This window comes from Setaria viridis, chromosome 4, assembly GCF_005286985.2.
Source record: "Setaria viridis chromosome 4, Setaria_viridis_v4.0, whole genome shotgun sequence".
Classification (NCBI taxonomy): Eukaryota; Viridiplantae; Streptophyta; class Magnoliopsida; order Poales; family Poaceae; genus Setaria; species Setaria viridis.
This window is the reverse complement of record NC_048266.2, coordinates 14,621,466-14,642,788: the sequence shown is the minus strand read 5'-3', so window position 1 is coordinate 14,642,788 and position 21,323 is coordinate 14,621,466. Positions and strand designations below refer to the sequence as shown.

At 44.9% G+C, this 21,323-nt stretch overlaps 1 long non-coding RNA gene and 1 pseudogene across 1 annotated transcript; one reads left to right on the top strand and one right to left on the bottom strand.

The window, feature by feature from the left end:
• Positions 1-610: 610 nt before the first annotated feature.
• On the bottom strand, positions 611-16,950 carry LOC140222582 (uncharacterized; annotated as a pseudogene).
• On the top strand, positions 9,949-12,365 carry LOC117853034 (uncharacterized). The gene is made up of 3 exons (XR_004640008.2): positions 9,949-11,767; positions 11,890-11,964; positions 12,083-12,365. It is a non-coding gene; the product is annotated as an uncharacterized lncRNA (long non-coding RNA).
• Positions 16,951-21,323: the final 4,373 nt, after the last annotated feature.

Sequence of the window (21,323 nt, the reverse complement as noted above, 5' to 3'; positions counted from 1 at the left end):
CGCCTGGGTGAGAACGACGCTGGGGGAGAAGGTGATGTCTAAAGAAGTCTTGTGCACCTCATAAAGATTAGAGAACTGCATCCTCCTGTTTCAAGAGTTGATCAGTTCCACCAATCTGAAATCTAAAAATGACGGATGGCAGAATCAAGAGGAAATCCAGATTATGATATTATAACACCACAGATAGCAGTAGGTTAACAAGCTGGTGTAAAACTGAAAAGGGCCCATGAAATTAAAAGATTCAAACAAATTGAATATGTAGGGTCCACAAACATTCCTCAACAATTTAACATTGAACACAGCATGCACAATATAGCTAGAAGATATCTTGGGATTGGCAGTATGGCACTGGTTGCAGGGCCCCAAAACAGGCTTTTCTGATATGATCCATATACATTACTTTACATCAATGTACAAAATAGCAGGCTATGGGATTTAGCGTAGAGCTGTGCTCAACCGCTATAGCTCAGCTATAGCCCACTATAGATCCGCTATAGCCCGCTAATTAGTACAACACTGTTGTAGCGGCAGCTAGCATCAACCGCTATAGCGCCGCTATAGCCTCACTATAGCCCACTATTTCGTACATTGCTTTACATGTGCTTCTAGGCTAAAAGCCACGGGTTGTGTCGATCACAAGGCATCGTAGTGATGAGGTATTCTATAATTTGGCATGTTAGCTCAATCAAGCTCTTTGCGCAGGAGAATCGTTTGATTGATACTTTCTTGGGGTTGGCATGGTGGAATTCTTGGACTGGATGGAACATGAGCACTTCATGCAGGTGGTTCATCATGGTTGGTCTTTGCCTATTTCTCACACTGACAAGGCTATGATTATTACTGCAAAATTCAAGAATCTGAGAAGAGTATTCAAGGCCTGGGCAAACAAAATATCCAACTTAGAAACAATCATAGCCAATGTGAAGCTCGTTATATCCTTTTTGGAATTGATAGAAGAGTTCAGAGATCTTACAATAGTGGAATGGAATTTTAAAAAAATATTGGATGACAAGCTAATTTCTCTTCTAAATCAGCAGAGAATTTACTGGAAACAACGTGGCACTATTAAATGGGTCAAGTTTGGGGATGAAGGATCCAAATTTTTTCATGCTAATGCCACCATTTGTTATAGGAAGAATTGGTAACCTCGTTGACTGATGACAATGACAATGCCATCCATGATCATGAAGGAAAAGCAAATCTGCTATGGGAAGCCTACTGTTGACGCTAGATTTCGTCACTAGTAAAATCGGCGCCAAGAAGAGAAGGAAATGGAGAAGCACAGTTGGGAATCGGCCGAATGGTGCTACAGTACGAGATCGGCCGATGACTTCCGTCTCGCCTCGGGTCGAGCGTGCCGGGTTCCCAATCGGTTGCATCTTGCCGATAAGGAATCGGCCGATTAGGAGGTTGGGTTAATTGGGCCTGTATGGGCTTGGAAAGGAATAAGGGGGAGATCAGCCCATGAAGCGTAGAGTAACCAACCTAGCACGAATCGTGCTTGTAAATATTCGTTTTCTGTTTGAATTAGGGATAGAATTCTAGTCGGTTAAGAAGTCATCTATACGGGGCTATAAATAGCTACCTTTGTAAATCTGTAATCATCAACAAATCAATACAACCAACTACTTTTTCCTCGTACTTACTTCCAAGCAGGCGACTTCGCCAAATACTTTCTCTTTTTCATGAGTTTGTGCGGGTTGGCAGGGCTGCATCAACTTGATCTCCGGCCGATTCTGTAAGTTCCATTTATCGAGTAATATCTAAGCTTTAACTTCGGGCGCATCGCTGTTGTTTCGTTTAGATTTATTCACTAGTTATCGATATTTATTAGAATCATAGGTTTTACCCATTTTTCTAGTTTTATCACCAGTTATCCAGCTAGGAATCGGTGGTTTCGGCTTTCTTTACATTCTGCTATTAAATTCATCTATTTTATATATTGCCGATTAGATCTATTCCTAGTGTTGAAATCCTAGCATTGTGTTGATTACTCCGATAGTTTTCTTTCCACAAGGCTATAGTGATCCGCTGCCTTATAGCCGATTTCTTTATTACGGCAAATCGGCCGATTCGCTGATAAGCTCTCTCGAGATCGGAAATATAGCCGATCGCGACTTCTGGATCTGACACGTATTCTTCCTTGCCAATCAACAGGTCAGATTGGCTGGCACGCCGCGCGAACCGCACTAGGGCAATCACCCGAACAGGAGTTAAGCAGATTCTCCCGGGTCGTGTGTCGGACGCTGGTAATTCGGTTGACCGATTTCTAGCGCCAACACCTACAAAGAATGATTAGCTACTAGTGAGTACCAGCATATGTTGATTGACCTGGAAAACCTTCTGGTGGCTTCAACTGAACTTCATTGTCTAGAGGATCCCTTCAGTAAGGAAGAAATTGATGCTATAGTCAGAAATCTGCCTGGTGATAAATCTCCAGGACTAGTGGATTTAAAACTGATTTTGTTAAAAAGTGGTGGCACATTATCTCACAAGATTTCTATGACTTGTGTGAAACATTTCAGCAGGGAAATGTATGCTTACAGAGTATCAATGGATCTTATATCACTTTGTTACCTAAAAAAGATGGAGCCTCCCTAGTGTCAGATTTTAGGCCTATATCTCTGCTCAACATCTCCATTAAAATCATCACTAAATTATTGGCTAATAGATTACAAGTGGTCATCAAGAGTCTCATCCATGAAAACCAGTATGGTTTTATAAAAAACAAGAACAATCCATGATTGCTTAGCCTGGTGTTTTGAGTATCTTCACTTGTGTCACCACTCTAAAAAGGAGATAGTTATTCTGAAATTGGATTTTGAGAAGGCATTTGACAAGATTGAGCATCAAACAATGCTGCAGGTGATGAAACACAAAGGTTTTGGTGATTTGTGGCTTCAGTGGATGACAACAATATTTAACTCAGGGACTTCCTCCATTTTATTAAATGGTGTGCCTGATAAAACTTTCCATTGCAGAAGAGGAGTTAGGCTGGTAGCAGACCTACTCCAGTCCATGGTCAATAATGCAAGGCAACAAGGTCTTCTATCATTGCCTATACCCCTAAACTCCACTCAAGACATCCCCATTTTGCAGTTTGCGGATGATGCTCTAATTATTATGGAAGGCTGTAGCCAACAGTTGCTTGTTCTCAAGAATATCTTGCAAACTTTTGCTGATTCTACTGGTCTCAAGGTTAATTATGCTAAGTTGATGATGGTACCTATCAACATCACAGAGAATACATTGCATATGCTGGCCAACACATTTGGGTGCTCAGAAGGAACCCTCCCTTTCTCATACCTTGGATTACCTCTAAGCCTCGCCTCACCAAACCTCAAGTGGAGGACTTTTGGCCAAGCCTCACCAAACCTCAAGTGGAGGACTTTTGGCCAAGCCTCACCAAACCTCAAGTGGCCCTTGTGTCTCGATGTGAAAGAAGACTACTAAGCACTGCCCAATTCCTCAATTCCTCTCTGAAGCTGGACATCTAGAACTCACAAACTTAGTCTTCACTACTTTCCCGACACTCTACATGTGCACTTTCCTTTTACAAGGCCAGGTTATCAAACAGGTGGACAAGTTCAAAAAGCATTGTCTCTAGAGGGGGGTGATCTTAATGCTAGAAAACCTCCAAAAGCCTGGTCCCTCGTGATTAAACCCAAATCTGAAGGAGACCTTGGAGTTTTAAATCTGAAAACTCAGAATGAGGCCTTGTTGCTTAAAAATTTGGATAAATTCTTCAATCGGCGGGACATCCCATGGGTAAAGTTAATTTGGGAGAACCATTACTCCAATGAAAAATTGTCGGGTCAGGTAAAGAAAGGATTCTTCTATTGGCGAGATGTTGTAAAGCTTTTGGACCCCTTTAAAGGGTTGGCTGCTGCCTCAGTGCAAGATGGTGGCACATGTTTTATCTGGGCTGATCTTTGGAATGATCAAGTCCCGAAGCTTGCTTTCCCAGAACTCTATTCTTTTGCAAAAAAAATCCAAATATCACAGTTGGTAAGGCCAAGGAAAGTTCACATTTGCACGACCTGTTTCATCTACCTTTGTCTAAGGAAGCGTTTGAACAGTACCTGGTGTTGGAATCTTCGATTGCCTCTGTAGCTGGCAATTCATTAACAGATGTGTGGAGTTATATTTGGAATTCACCGCAGTTTACATCAGCTAAAGCGTACAAAGCTCTTATGGGTCATGCTGAATTTACCCAGTTTTCAGTTGGATGTGGAAATCTTCTTGCCTACCTAAGCACAAGGTTTTTTTCTGGCTCCTACTGCACGACTGTCTTAACACCCATGACATCTTGAGGAGGAAGAGTATGGTGCTAGATTCATATGAATGTGTACTCTATGTTGAGCCCGTAGATGAGACACCAAAGCACCTATTCCTTGATTCTGGCTTCGCTAGAGCCTGTTGGCAACTGCTCAATTTGACCGTCCCTGACATGGATGATCCGTGTCAAATCTTGTAAGGCTTCAAGAACCAGCTAGGAGTGCCTTTCTTTATGGAAATTATTATGCTGATGAGTTGGACCATTTGGAAGGTTAGAAATGATTTGATCTTTGAGCATATTGATCCAAGTTTCGAGTGGAGTAAGATGGTTTTCAAGAATAATTTTGCTCTGTTGTTGCACCGGGCAAAAAGAGTGTACTTTCCATCAATAGCACAATGGCTAGATAGCGTTCTGTAACCCCTTCCCTTTCCCTTTTTCTGGTAAATATCTCCCTTTTAAAATTATCAATATATATAACCACTAGGGGCAAAACCCCTCCTATTTCCCTAAAAAAATGGTGGAATTCTGGAATCCACCTAATATGTAATGAATCTGCATTGGAATCTTGAGATGTTGTATCCTGCATTGCATTATCATATTCACCGGCCTGCACAAAATCAATATTGATGTCACTATCCTCCAATAACCGAATGGTTTGAAGTAAACTCACATTACGACTTTAAAGTACACTCACAATACAATAAATATTCATTGCAGATCTATTAGCTACCAGAATAAAAGAATTAAATACAGAGACTGAAAATATCACCAACAAGTTGCCCGGCACAGAAGGAATTCAAATCCTAAAACAAGTAAAAGCCTGTGTGTTTGCAATGGTAATGATATAATTCGTGGAGCCAAATAAATAATAATGCCAACAAAATAATACTAAGTATGAGTTCTCAAATCATAAGAAATACAAGTCTATGTCATGGCCAAGTAAGTATCATCTGAAAGAAAAACTTAACCAAATGATTATGTAGATGTACTGAGATTCTCAAACTTAATTATTTTAGCAAGAACATCTCTAAGAAATTAACATACTTACGGATAAGATGAAAGTTTCCAAGGCTGGACAAGCTTCAAGAAAAGAAACCAATGAAAAATAATCGTAGCATTGGAATACAATGCCAGAGAAATAAATATTTAGGTGCTTGAGGTAGAAGAATTTGCCAAGCAACAATATCATATTGAAAGTCTGAAAAAAGATATGCAATGTTAATAAGTGTCCCAAGTCGTTCGAGACAAAAAAAATGTTCCAAGTTGTATGGTGAATAAGTTAACAATTTAGATTTAGATACCTCTTTAGATGATGACAAGGCAAGAGTTTGAAGTTTCGGTGCAATGGACTGCAGTTTCACGAGTAGAGAAATGTCTTTCGACCCTTGGATAAAAATCTTGGAACGAATCGGACCCGGGACTAAAGAGGCATTAGTCCCGGGTTTAAAATTGGTAGTCCCTTAGAGCTCTTTTAATCTTGGTTGGTGGTTCCAATCGAGATAAAAATGAAGCTTCTAATTCCAATCGGAGCCTCCAGCCGGGATAAAATGAATTAATCCCAGTTGGTGGCTCCACCCGGGACTAAAAGGATCCTTTTTAGTTCCGGTTGGAGCCACCAACTGGGACTAATTTATGACGCCAGCCTTCATCTGTTCGACTCCTCTCTCTCCCTTATCTACTCCTCTCCTCTCCCTGAACTCACTCCACCCTCTACTCCCTCTCCCTTCCCGACCTCCTAGCTAGCGCTCCTCCCTCTTTGCTCCCTCCTTCCTCCCTGCCTCCTTCTCCTAGCTCCCTCCACGTGAGATGGCCCGGTGAGAGCGGAGCGGCGCCGCCACAACGCAGGCAGGTGAGGGCCTACCGCGAGCAGGCAAGGGCCTAGCGTGGCGTGGAGCTGTCCGATGTGGCGCCAATGGGCGATGGCCCAGCGCGGGCGGAGCTGAGCCGCCACGGCGCCGGCGGCAGGCGCCGGCGGAGCTCTGCCGCTGCGGCACCGGCAGGTAAGGACCCGGCGCAGTGCGAAGCTGCCCAACGCGGCACCGCCGGGTAATGGCCCGACGCGGTGCGGGCGGGCCCAGTGCAGGTGCAGGCCCAGGTGGCTTCGGCATGGCACGTCGCGTGCTCCTAGGCGAGCTGCTAGATTTGATTTACCTCTGTTAATGATTTGTTTGTGATTTTTGCTGATGAATCCACCGCTTGCTGTGAATCAAATCGAACTCATCACTACAAGGTTTTGTCACTAATGCAACCATTTTTTTTTTGCAACAGGCGACTTTCATTGCAATACATAGGGGTTATTACGACAATAGTCCATTTTGGTTGCAATATCCACCATTTGTGTAGCGTTGCGACAACAACTTAGTCATTGCAATAGGTACGCTATATCGCAATGAATATTTGTTGGTTGTAATTGCGGCGACGTATTGCCACGCTATTTTATAGTGGTGGCAATCAGTTGTCCATATTGCAACGATTATAACATGTTGCAATAAGTACTATCGTGCGTTGCAAAAGAGTCTTAGATATAGCAACGAACTCGGTGTTGTTGCAAAAGATATCTTGGTTATTACAACAAAAATAGTGTGGTTGCAAAAGAAATCTTGGTTATTGCAACGAAAATGTACAATGTTGCAAATGAGTCTTAGATATTGCAACGCTAATATGAATCATTGCAACTAGTATTAGATATAGCAACGAAAATGGTATTGTTGCAAAAGAAATCTTGGTTATAGCAACAAATACTGAAACCGTTGCTATACAGGAGGTGCTATTGCAATAATATATAGTCGTTGCAATATAGGGGAACGCATGGTTGCAATAGATGAGTTTGTGAATGCCGCCAGCTTGGTTATATTGGTGGGTCTTTATTTTGGCCCACACATATGGCAGGCCTTTCTTTCACGAGCTGAGAGGCCTAATCCTGGTCTATGTCATCCTAGCATCGCCTCCCCTCCTTCTTCGCACGACTCCTCTCCTCCGCTTTTCCTCGCGTGATGCTGCCGCGCGACCGCCGCCTGTCGTCGTCTTCCCTAGCGCGTGAGTTGCCGAGTGCCAAGGAAGAGTCCCCTTGTTAGTCCTCCATGTTCTCGTCGCCTCCCGTCCTTCTTCGCACGACTCCTCCCCTTCGTCGTGCGGTCGCCGCCTGCCGTACATCGTCTTCCGATCCCTAGCTAGCTCGCGAGTTGCCGAGTGCCAAGGAATTGAAGGGTCGCCTTGTTAGTCCTTTACAATCTCTCGATGCGCGGGATGACATGGGCGTTGTCCAATTCCATGCCCGGTTTCTGTGACGAACATTGGTAACCGTCATAGATTGAAAATGAAAATCGTCACGAATTTGATACTATACTCAACAATTTTGAAAAAATAAATATATTTTCTTTTTTATTTTCGACTCAGCTCCCATTTACTCATGGGCTTGTTCTTTTTTTACCTAGCCTCCATCTTCTTAAGTGGGCTAACAACATAAATTATGCGGAGTAGAAAAAAATTCACAAAATGGGTGCAAAATAGCGCAACTAGGAAGCTAAAATGGAAAAATCAGGAGAAAAAGAGTAAAATTGAAAATTAAGAAAAAAAAGAGAGAGAAACATGCAAAGTCTAGGAATTGATCATGGAACCTCTTGACTCGGAACCACCACACTTACCACTAAGCTACATGTTCTTTGGTTGGGGTTTTAGGTATTTAATAATTTTTAACACAATTTGTTGCACTACTGCTTCCGTGGCAACCCTTGGGCAAGCACGCCATGTCACCCGGCCACCGGCCGCGCCACATCACCCGGCCACAGCGCCTGACACGCCCCCTGCCACGTCAGGCACCCGTGAAAAATGGCAAAGATACATTGGTGGCCAAGGGAATCGAACCTATAATCTCTGATACAGTCCACACATGCCTTACCACTAGGCTACAAACTCACATGTATAGTTGAAGATTTGGATTGACATAACAGTGATCAACAGATTTGGATTGAAGAACACATGAATAGTTGATCTTTCTCTTTTTAATCTAGAATCAAAATTTGTAACTGGTATTTCTCCATCATACATTATCCAAATTTGATGAGGTTTTTTTATAATTTTTTCTAAAATTGCCATATTTTCTTTAGTGGCATTTATTTGTATGTTAATTGCTATTTCTTAAATTTTTTATTTGACATATTTTCTTCCAACTAAATAGAGAATAGAGAAAACATGTTTTTGCATAACAATTGCTAATGTAAGTTGATTTTTTTCAATGTTATGCTTAAAATAAGGTTGTGTTCAATTTTGAGGTGCATACGAGTTCGGACATGTAAAGTGCTACTTAAATTTCAAAGTTGGACTTGAGTTAAAACAAACTATGTTAGAGATATATCTATTTGTGAACAACATACACTTCAATTTTTGTGAATTCTTATGAAACTTTTATGTCAAGCTTGTAGACCCAAAATATGTTTTCATGTAAATTTGTAGAAATTTCTGACCAAATTTAGATATTATTGTAATTATTATGTGGTAATTTGGAGATGGAAGTTTGAATTGTTCCTAGAATACAATGGAATTTTTCATCTATCTCCAAGGCATGGGCTAGAATTGAACACACAAGTCTAAATGTAATTTTTTTGCATTTTTTAATCTTATTAGAGGTACACATAGTTCAACTTGGAATTACTTTCGATAAGCGCGTAGAAATTCATTTAAATGATAGAAAATACTAAATCTATTAAAAAATTCTTGAAACTCCTACATGACAACTTAGATTTGTATATTACATGTAAAAATGTAATTAGGGGTATATAAAATAATTATTTTGCAAGTTACTTCACGAAGGTGTATTAATTGGTTAGTTAAAAAATAGAAAAATAACTTTTTTTCACAACAAGTGGCAATATAAATCCATAAATGTCAACAATGAGGTAAAGGTAAGGTTGTGTCCAAGTGTGAGGTGCATATGAGTTTGAATATGTAAAGTGCTACTTAAATCTCTAAGTTTGACATGAGTTAGTAGAAACTATGTGAGAGAAGTATCCATTTGGAGCAATGTATAGTATAAGTTTAATAAAATCTTGTAAAACTTTTATTACAAGCTTATAGACCCAAAATATGTTTTCATGTCAATTTGTAGAATTTTCGGAGAAGTTTTAGGTATTATTACCATTATTTTATAATAAGATTGCAAGTAGAAGTTTGAATTATCCCTAACAAATATTTGAAATTTTCATCTATTTTCAAGATATGAGCTATAATAGAACAGATACACTTAAAAATATATTTTTGATGTATTTTTTGGATATTATTTGAGATACATGTAGATCAAATTGTAATTACTTTCAATAAAGTTGCAGATATTCATTTAAACCATTGAAAATAGTAAATGAGTTAGAAAATTATCAAAACCTTTACAGGACAACCTATTTGTAGTCTATTATATTTAAAAAATATATTGGTGTATATAAGATAATTATTTGTATGTGTTACTTCACAATGATTCAATAAAATAAAAAAAGAAAAAGAAAAATATTAAGTGAACTGGCCTGTTTTGGCCCAAATGGCCCAACTTCGATGTGCCTCATCTGGACTGTCCATCCCAGATGGATGGCCGCGCTCCTTCCTCGGGGGATCAAAACCCCAAGCGCTGGCTCCCCCGAACCCTAACTCTCATTCCCACTCCTCTCTTCTCCCCTCTCCTACGCCGCCTCCTGCCCCAGCCACCGGCGCCCACAGCCCCCGCCGGCAACCCCCTCTCCGCAACCCCCTCCAGCTGCAGCCCCCTGCCCGCTCCCGATAGCAGATCCACCTGCTCGCTCCCGTCTACTCCCCGGCGACTTCACCAAGCGCGCGCCGCCGCTCCATCAGCCTCCCCTACCGCTCCTACCCGCCGCCTGTGCACCTCCAGACCCGCACCGCCACCGCCCGCGCCTAGGCCCTCAACCCCACCGCCGCCTCGTCGGCCTCCTTCGGCCTCACTCACATCGACGCCCTCCACACCGCGCTCCTCCTCCTCCTAGAGCCCCAGGCCGCGGTCCGCGCCGCCTCCTCCGACCGCCTCCTCAACGCCTTCCTCCTCCTTTGCGCGAGTCCAGGAAGATGAGCCCGTGCGCGGCGACCTCAGCAACGTTGGGGATGGACGCCTGCGCTGCGACGCGCACGCGGTCCAGGCCTGCGGAGGACAGGGAGGCGAGAGCGGCGTCGAGGGCCTGGACGTTGGTGATGGACAGCCGCGGGGTGTGGTGCGAGCCGCCGCCGCCGGCACCAGCGCAGCCGTGCGTGTTGCCTCTCCGACCACGGTCCGCGCCCCTGGTATGGAACTGAAAGAGAGGGAAAGGCCCCTGGTATGGAACTAGATGTCGCGCGTGTTGCTTAATTTCATTCCATTTGTACACATAGTTTTATATCTTTCTCCAGTTCTAGATGCCTAGATCGAGTCGGTCTTTGTTTGTGCTTGTCTACTTGCTCAAGATAAAGTATATGTCCACTTAGCTAGTTTGGGAATTTTCAAGTTTTGCATTTCATGAATCTGTGCTAATAAGTGTCACTCGTGCGTCTGCACACATCTGGGCTTTATCATATGGCATATTGTATGCATGAGACTGTCCATTCAGGAACTGCAGAATTGAGGTAGCTTGTAGCTACTTGCTTTGTGTATTTCTGTATGTTATGCAAATAATTTTGCTTGACAATTTTGTCATCGGTTCTCCATTTGCTCTTGCTCTGTGACGTGCGGACTACTATCTGAGTACCTGGTGTAATGTTTGGGCTAGTTGTGATTTGGAGTGTAGTACTTTATAAGTATAATACTCCGTATAGTTTTGTGCATCTGCTGTCTGAGCTCTGTTCATGAGTTGAGAGCTTAACTGCCAAGTTCATTTGTCCAAAAGAACTGATCAACTGAATGTCCTTTAAAGTGAAGTTCAAGAGAAATATATGTTCTACAAGTTCCTAGCATGAAGACAGATTTGGGTTATTGGGTACATAGTTAGAGTCGGCATAGATTTTTTCCTTTTTGGCCATATGAATTTTCTAAAATCAATAAAATATTGCCATCTTGTTGTACATAGAAAAGGATTTTACTTCCTGTAATATCTTGTTTTTTATTTGAGTAGCTTGCACAATGCTTATGCCTGCTTAAATGTAAGATTATGTAGATGTTTGCCCACATTTTGTTTCGTAATTAGATTCAGGACTTATATGCACACATTCAGAACTTATATGCACACATTAGTTCTGCATGCTCTTGACTGAGGAAGACCTAAAGAAACCGCAACTTCCATTTGGTACGTACAGTCATAAAATCCATCAACCTACTTTGACATCTGTGTAAAGACACTCAATTCAAGTTTAGGTCCTGATAGTTCCTCTTGAGTTTCACTAGTTGGGGATTGTGAAGTGGGGGCAACAAGGAAAGCATGCAAGAACTGTACTTGTGGCAGGGCTGAGGCTGAGGCAAAAGTAGAGAAGCTAGAGCTCACTGCCGAGCAGGTCAACAATCCTCAGTCAGCTTGTGGTAGTGTAAGTATTGCTTCTAGAATTACAGTATCATTAGTTCTTGTGGAGAATCCATCATATGCAGCAATTATCATCTCCTGGTTACTGATATTGCCTCTGGCGATCTCTTTGAATGATTCTTCCAGTGTGGGTTGGGTGATGCCTTTCGATGTGGTACCTGTCCGTACAGAGGTCTCCCACCATTCAAGCCTGGCGAGAAGGTAATAGCATATTTCACTTGCCTAAATTCTAGATTATCAAGGAGATCAAAGATGTCAATTGTAGTTTGGATAACGATTGTAATGCCAGGTGCTCACTGCTATTTTCTCCAATTGGCAGGTTTCCTTGTCTGGCAATTTCCTTGCTGCAGACATATGATGGCATCAGTTACGGGTGAACATCGGTAATTGCAGGTTATAGGAATTACCTTGGTCATTTTGTTCGTTCCAGTTCCTTTGGACGTTAAGTTGGTGGTTAAGTAGTGATGCTTGCAGGAAGAACAGTCGAGTTCAAGTAGCCCTGTTAGCCTATATGCTAACTATTTTTGATTGAACCTGAACATCATAATTGTTATTTATGGTTGATGGGTTGATATAATATTATTGTGATATATGGGCTGGAATGATGATTGTCATATGTGGGCTGAAATGATGATTGTCATATATGGGCTGAAATTGCGTATAACAACAACCCATATTGTGTTGCAATACCCTGTACGAATATAACCACGACATACTCCGTTGCGACATGGTTGAAGCATATAACGATGGCACGTACATCGTTGCGATACCTTGTACGCCTATTACGATGCTTTCTCGCCGTTGCGATATCCATTGAGCATATAGTGACGACCCATATTTTGTTGGGATACGATTGATGCATATAGCCACAACTAATATTTCGTTGAGATAGCCTATTAGCATATTGCAACAGCATAGGTCTCGTATTGTAACAACATTCTTGTGTTGCATTATCGCTTGCAACAGCGCAATGTCATTGCAATAGCCTCTATAGCAACGACCCCTACCATTGCAATAGCCACTATTGCAACAATAATGGGCGTTGTAATATCCACTTATTGCGATGACACACGTCATCGCAATAACGCCACCTTATTGCAATGGATGCCTGTGTCATTGTAATAGCATATTACAACGCCAGTTTACACGACGACATGATTTTTAGCGTCACGACACGAAATCATTGCAATAGACCCCTATTGCAACGAAATGACCCCTATTGCAACGATTTCGTGCCGTTGCGCTAGTGACAAAACCTTGTAGTGCATGTGTTGTGACTTGTGAATCAGATCATGTGCTAATTGATTGGTTGTGTGGTCTGTTACTTGTGTGATAGTTATGTAAGATGAGCATGTTTCTTACTTCAATTTGTGAAGCGTCAATTGTTTCTGCTCTTAATTTGATTCTCTGTAGTGGAATTGTAGCTCAAGGAGGTGGTGGTTGAGGCGGAGCTGCAGCTAGCGGCGGCGGCGCGAGCAGGCACGACAGGGACGGCCCACAATTTTTTTTATATTTTGGGAAGTCTTTTGTACCAACCGGGACAAAAGGTAAGCTTTAATCTCGGGTGAGATAACCGGGACTAAAGGCCGGAACCGTTAGTTTCGAAAGATTAGTCCCGGTTGGATTTTCGAGACCTATGTGTCTCTCCAACCGGAACTAATGCTCACTTTTCCACCGGTGTTTGGTCCGAGCACAGTGGATCATGTCAGAGTAAAATACAACATGCATAGTCATGTACTTCAGTTGGGATGAGTTACTTATTAATATTTCCATGGGCGGGCCTTTGAACAAGAAAGTGCTAAGATTTGGAGCATAAATTTCTATGATTTGTAGCCTTTTGCACATAAACACCTTCGGAGTACTAAGCTCCTGTAGATGAGAAGGTATGTTCAAGAAAGTGATCTCATTGCAATTGGAAAGTTCAATATATTCCAATGAAATTGTACCGGACAAAAGGCATCCTAGTTCCTCCCCAGTAGTGTGGACAAGGTTCAGATACGTTTTTCAAGCTTTTCCAACAACCAATTGTTAATGTCGGGTGAAAAGCACAACAGAAGAGGGAAATAGACTGAAGAGGGCTTCCAGCACAAGATAAAAGTGAACATGGGAGGTTGTACTCTGGCCTGTGATGTTGAGGAAGCACCATAGAAATTTCTGAAATTCCAGATCTAATGGTGGCTTGGAGCCAAATGTCAAGATCGTCAGGCGTGATGACTTTGTCGCAATGGCGAAGATCAAGGTTAATTTTCTTCACCCCAATGCCAGAATGGTTTTGAATAATCTGGTTAATTCTGTCAACGAGTTTCTTTCCCCGTTCATATGATGTACCCTCATTCAAGCCAAATGTTTTCTGATTAAATGTGAGGTTAGGGAAGCATCTCCAAGAGCGTAGAAATTTATGAGACACGCAGGCAGCACGGGCAGCATCTGGTAGTGGCAGAAGGGAAAGTATATGGCACAATATATCCTGCAACAACAATGGTTAAAAAGTTTAACGTCGCAATTTTGAATGTAATGCCAACGTCAGATGGATCAAACAGTAGATGATAATGTTATTCTTAGCACACGGACTTTGCAAATGATGATAATGTACTACAGATGAAGAAAACTCATGGACTTATAATGCTATTTGCGAATTCCCTTTTATTTACTCTGGACCTATTAGTAGCTGTAAGCAACCAATCGTTGTATAACCCGAGACAGCCAAAAGTGAAACATGTACTTTACGAGTTAATTGCTTGAAACTGCAGGAGGTGTAAAGCATAAAAAAGAGCAGTAATGTGGTTGAGTTCACACAAATAAAGTACGCTTGTTATCAGTTGACTAGTGGATAAAATTTTGATGAGTAGATATGAGTTTTCTAACAGAATTCTGCAGTTACGGTCGATCCAATGCGCCGGTGTTAACACGCAATTGCAATATTCTACAGGGAATTAGACTATTCCAGGATCAGCATTCGATTTCTTACCACTGGAAGTTTATCAAGCTCGAGCAGTGGCACGGCATCTTGGGGAACCCCACAAATATCACCTGATTGGCAAGGTGGAACCTCTTGTATGCGCAATACAACCCCTGTTCCATGGTGATCTGCACCACAGCATATAAAAGGAGGACATATACCCAAAATCAGCGATTAATTAACTTTGCTAATTTTTTTTAGAAAAAGGAATAGTTTCCGGCCTCTGTGACATTAACTTTGCTAAATAGCTGGGAGCAAAGATTGGGATTTTTTCAGCGGAATAGTAGGGCCTAATGATAGAATCGCGTTGCGAGGCTGTGAACTAACAAGCCAGCCAGATGCAATCTGAGGAAAAGTGAAGGTGATATTCGCAGAGGCACAAACCTGTTCTGGCTCGCTGCCGCCTCCAGCACTTCGGCCTTCAATCCAGATCGCTGTTCGCCATGGGGCTTGAGAGAGAAGACGCGCGATGCGAAGGCGGTTGACGGAGGGCGGAAGCCGGGATGGTGTAACACGTGTCACACATTACGGTCAGGTGTGTGGTGGTGGTAGAGGACTTCTACCATACACCTGACCGTAAACGTCACGTTCAATGATTTAGCGAAAGTAGAAATATTTGTTAACTTAGTGTGGGCTACTTTTCAAACTTCCATTTTAGTGTAAGGACGCTCACAATGGAGAAGTAAAGTAGTCCATATGGAATATAAAATAACTGCAACTAACCCATAAACATTGTGCAAGTGGTCTCTAGGAAGGAAATAATTTCAGCTACCCATAGTGCTATGAGTTACCCATATGGAATATAATGAATTTATGATGGTTCCTTTTCTTTCTCACCGCCGTAGGGAGGTTGGGATCCATTTATTTTTTTCTTTTTTTATTTAATAGTGGGTCTTATCTTTTGGCTCATGTAGATATTTATCATTGTACACATTTTATAAGTATGGCACAACTAACATGAGCTCCACCTATTTGGATCAGTTAGGCCAAATGCATTGTGGTTGTCCTAAGGGAAGGTTGGGCTTGGGCTAGGAATACAAATATACAATACAATTTCTCGGCCTTGGGCTACGATTTACTTGGTTTGATCATAGGATTTGTTTGCACGATGCAAGGAGTCCCTAGGGGTGTAGCCGTAGCTAGGATTTGATTATAGGTGGGGCCAAGTTTGATCATAGGATTTGTTTGCACGATGCAAGGAGTCCCTATAAAATTTCCTGCTAATCAAATACTTAAGCAACCAACGTGCACTTTGGCATTGCTCGTCTAATCTCGAGGCATGCTCCTCTAATCTCCTAGGAACAAAATGGGAGATGACTTTCTACAAAATTACATTATATTTTATATTAAAAATAAATTGATAGCAAAGACAAGTTCTGACGAAAACCATCAAATCTTATAATTTAAGTTGGTCCTCTTAAGAGATGTAATTCTTTTATGTTGGCAAACATATGATATCTTATTTTATTCTCCTACTTTTGGAGCTAATTAGTAGACAATTAACTTTCTTTTGTTTCGCAAAATACATGTTGATTTCCTTGTGTGCTCTAGCCAAATCGTTATAAGTATATGTGTATAGTTTGTTGTCGGCCTTATCAAAACTTGGCCCCCATGATAAAATCCTGGCTACGCCCCTGTGTCGGCGGCACAGCCAATCGGCTGTCCTAGTTGCTACTACTCTACTGTACAATTCTTTTGCGGGATTTCTTCGCTTTTGTCTTCTTTCTGACAAGAAGTCGAATCGTGTTTGTACAGGAGTCAAAAAAAACTCTGCTGCTACTCTGCTGTATTTGTCGGTGTTTCGTACCATTATACGTCGCGCTCCCCTCCCTTCCAATAGCTAGCACACACGAGACAAGAAGTTATACTGGTTTGGTAAGATTCCTACGTCCAGTTTCGGCAGGAGTCGTGCTCCATGGATCGAGTGCACTGGGCATACAACGGGGTGCTTGTAAGCAAGCGATGTGTGGGTGCGTGTGTGTGAATGAATGCGAGCAAGCGAGAAAGAAGGCTCGGTTCCCTTTAGGGACCGGGTGACAATGTTGAGAAATGGAGGGGTCCCCAACCTCAGAGGTCGGAGGTTTTCGCGTGGTCGGATCTTCCTTACACAAGAAGCCTCCTTGTCCTATCCCCTGGTCGGTCGTGGGCTTCGCACGCCATGTACGGTGGCTCCTGGGCAGCATGGGCCGCTTACGCACGGCCTGGTCTGCTCCGTGCCATGCCCCCATCCCGTCAGCCAACCTCGTGGCAGTGAACGAGACGGGAGCTGTTGTTGATGTCTGTATTGGTGATGAGTGGGCGGCTCTTGATTAGTGGCCCGGATGAGACGTGCCGCTCGTTTTGGCTTTCCGTGACCTCATTAGTACGCTCATGGCCGCTCCTCGCCGTAACATCTATCGTTGGGTCCTGCCTCGCTCGCGGGACCATATCGGGCCTTGCGCGATGGCATGGCCTTGACCTTGAAGGGTCACCATGGTGAAGGCGATGATGACACCGGGGCGCGTGGGCATGTACGGCCACACATGACCTCATCCCGCAGGCCGTCTTGGGTGGTCCGAAGGGTGTAGCCTCACCCTCAGACCCCCCTGGTTAAAGGTTGGCTCCCCTTGCCCGGTCATGTCTCTAGAATGGGGCGGTCAAGGGGCCACGCCCTGCATTTAATGCTCTAGTACGGTGCAGGTTTTTCTGAGTCAAGGAGTGGGTGAGGCGCTGTGGGCCTCTTGCGGGCCTCGCCCCCAATCTGGCCATGCCCGCAAGTCATGGCTCTTCGCTCCCGACCAAGGGAGGTCGAGAGGTAGGCCGCAACATCATCTGGGCCATTTCCAATATGCTTCTAGCTATTAGGCCTTTGGCCTTTTGGCGCCTGGTCGCCTTAAATCCCTTACCTAGGGGTACCCCTAGTACAGGAACCCGTTAGTAGCCCCCGAGGCTTCTTCTGACCTTATTGTCGAGGGAAGGCTCCTTTGCTCTTCTTGCACGTCGTTCGATGGCTGAGGCGTCTTGTGGGTTCGCGCGAGTAGACCTACTAGGTCTAGCCCTCGAGCTTTCGAGGGAATCAGAGATTCGCTTAGAAGGTTATTAATGCAGGCACTGCCCGTCTCTTACCACCGTTCAGGCATTGTCAGGAGACCCTTTCTAACCTTTTGGTTTCTTCATGGTTGCATGCTGATGCGCAATCAGGACCGGTCTGCCCGATGCCTTGGTCAATGCGGAATCCTAAGATCCTGCTCAGGGCATCATTTTGTCTTGTAGCTATTCACGTGGGTTTGCTAGGGGAGATGGTGGCATTGCTTGCTGGAGCTGAAAGTGCTCTCGTCCTCGGTACCACCTTCGCATGGGCGGCCCCCGAGGTGTTGATCCTACAAGAAACTCAGTGACGTGAGCGTCCGCCGCTTCATGCCATCCTTGTAGCAGCATGCTCCGTGGGCCCCAGGTGTTGCCTTGCTCAGCAGCACCAGCATTTTTTGTACTTGTACACGGCACCTCGAGTTCTTTCCTTGTAATGTTTTTCCATGGAATGATAGTTTTTTATCCCTGGTGTCCGCTGCGAATGGTTTGCTTGGCCTTGGGGGTGGGTCGCTCCGAGCCCCCGGGTGCGCTGCTCGAGAGGAGCGCGCTTGTGTGGTTGGGGGCGTGCTCTACATGGTCCCTTCGCAGGGAGCGGCTCCTTGCCTGCCAAGCTGGTCGGGCAAGTGTCCTCGTTCGAGCATCGCTAGGAAATTTGAGGGGGACCCGATCGCCTCCCCATCGCGGGGAGTTCAGCTATATCTTGCTAGGAGACGTCCCATTAGTCCTAGTTTCCCTACCCGTTTGGTCCCCTACCTCTTGCGTGGGAACTCGGAGTGCTCGTTGCCTTCCCTCATTGGGAAAACCCAAGGCGGACTCGTCACCAAGACTCGGATACAGTGGGGAAAGGTTGGGGGCAACGCGGCATCCCGGCTCATAGTCAATGGGACTCTCTCGACACATCCATCCCTAGCCCTAGGTTTAGTTGGGCCTTAGGATGGCCTGTGAGCCCGTTTGTTGGACCAGCCTTCGTATCCTGGCCTGCTGCTTGGGCTCAGCCCAACCGCTAGGGTGGAGCATCCGAGGGGTCGCCACACGGCAGCCGAGGTGCCGTTTGGTGGCAACCTCATCATGTCTTGTCGAGCCTTGATGGCGCAGGTCATGCACGCTCGTCGCACTTCTAGCGCGTGCGTTTCCAACGCCATCACAGGATCTAGGCCCACCACCCCACGTGGTTGCTTGCAGGGGACAGTTGGCCTCCTTAGGGTTTGTTCCCTTAAATCCGTCACCTCCCCTCTCCTCCCCATTCTTTTCTGCTTGCCTGCCCTCCCCCGGCCGTCACCTAGTAGCCATGTGCGAGTAGCTAGGAGAGAGAGAGAGAGAAGAGGAGTGACCTGATAAGTTCCGCGGTTCACTCGCATGCATATCCTTTCGTATGGCGACGCTGCATCCCCACTACTCCTCCGACGATGAGCTCATGGGTTCCCTCGAGTGTGATGCAGGCAAAGCTGCAGGAGCTAATGAACATGGGGTGCCTTCCCCCGGAGGTGGTGGGGTGGCGTGCCGCTATGGGCAAAGATTTCCCGCGACCCAAGCTCGGGGAGATGGTCTCCTTCCTAGAGTTCCACACCCGGGGGTTCGAGCTGCCGGTGCATCCCTTCCTCCGGGGATTCCTCCATGATTTCCAGGTCAAGCTGAAGCACTTTAAACACAATGGGCTGCTACAGTTGACTGGGTTCATGATGGTGTGCGAGGGCAGCTTCACCATCCAGATGTGTGGCGGGTGTGGGGAGAAGCACCCGAAGATCAAGGCGAATGACTCCAACCGCAGGTGGCACGCCAACAGGTTCTACATCCGCGATGATGGCTACGGCTCCGCAGATGGTGCCAGTAAGCTGCCTGCGTTCACCGGCGAGCGCCCTGTGTGGCAGGAGTCATGGGGTTGGGGCTGTCCAAATGTGGGCAAGGAGAAGGTCGACCAAATTATCAAGGTGATGATGGGATGGGTGCGAGCCGGAGTGACTGGCGTGGGGGTCGTCTGGACCTTCATCAAGCGGCGGATGCATCCACTCAAGAAGAGGGCCCACGCCTTCTTTGAGTACTTCGGGGTGATGGACAACTCCTGAGAGCACCAAGGGATCCTTCACGACCATCCCATTTGCACGAGGCGGGAGAAGAAGATCTGTGAGATCGCGAGGCATCCCATTTGCGCGAGGCGTCGCCGTGCACGCTACAACGTGGGGTTGCCTTCCGATAAGGACAAGGACGAGAAAGAGGAAGAGGAGGTGGATGATATGGAGGATGAGAGGGGGAGCGATGGCGCGCCCATCCTCGACTTCCCTTCTGATTAGAAGCTCTCTCGTGGTCCTCAGGTCGGTGTTCCCAACCCCGTTCCCTCGACCTTTGAGGATGGGGAGGTCGGGGCCGGAGTGGAAGGAAGCGGGAGTGCAGCCCTGGAGCAGGATCGGGCATCCCAGAAGCGGGCCGCTGACGAATCGGGTGCCAAAACAAGCACGAAGCGTGCATGGGCCCATTCCAGCCGAGGGGCCGATCGGCCTTCCTTGCGCTCGCTCATCGGCCAGGGCCGCGGTTTGGGAGCCCCCGAGCAGCTGCCGCCACCGCCGCTCGGCGCTCTGCCCAGCACAGCACAGAGGTTAGTGTCCCTCCTCCATTCGTCAACATTATCACCTGGTCCTTGGCCTATATAAAGGGAACCGGACCTTCTTTCTCACTCACTCGCATTCATTCACACACACGCACCCATGCATCGCTTGCTTACAAGCACCCCATTGTAAGCCTAGTGCACTCAATCAAGGAATACAACTCGTGCCAAAACTGGATGTAGGGATCTTCCTGAACCAGTATAACTCCTTATCTCTTGTCTGCTAGCCACCGGAAGTGAGGGGAGTGCGGAGTATAAGCACTAGTCGGCGGTACAAAACACTGATAGTATTTCCCTTCGTTTGACTGGGCCGAAATCAAAGACTGACCGGTTTGCACAGCCCAAGCAGCCTTGACCATAGAGGAAACCCAATTTACTACCCCAAACCCGAGAAATTGTATTGTATATTTGTATTCCTAGCCAAGGTCCAATCTTCCCTTAGGTCAACCACAATGTATTTAGCCGAATTGATCCAAATATGTGGAGCTCATGTCAGTTGTGCCATGAAATCTCTACAATGATAAAGATCTACATGAGCCAAAAGATAAGACCAACTATTAAATAAAAAGGAAAAAAATAAATGGATCCCAACCTTCCTATGGCAACGGTACCGGTGAGAAATAAATGGATCCCAATCATAAATTCATTATATTCCATATGGGTAACTCATAGCGCTATGGGTAGGTGAAACTATCACCTTCCTATAGACCACTTGCACAATGCTTATGGGTTGCAGTTATTTTTTATTCCCAATGGACAACTTTACTGCTCCATTGTGAACGTCCTTACACTAAAATGGAAGTTTAAAAAGTAGCCCACGCTACGTTAACAAATACTCCTACTTTCGCCAAATTATTGAACGCAACGTGTTGCAATGTAACACATGTCGCACATTTCATTCAGGTGTGTGGTGGTGGCGGAGGACTTGTGGTG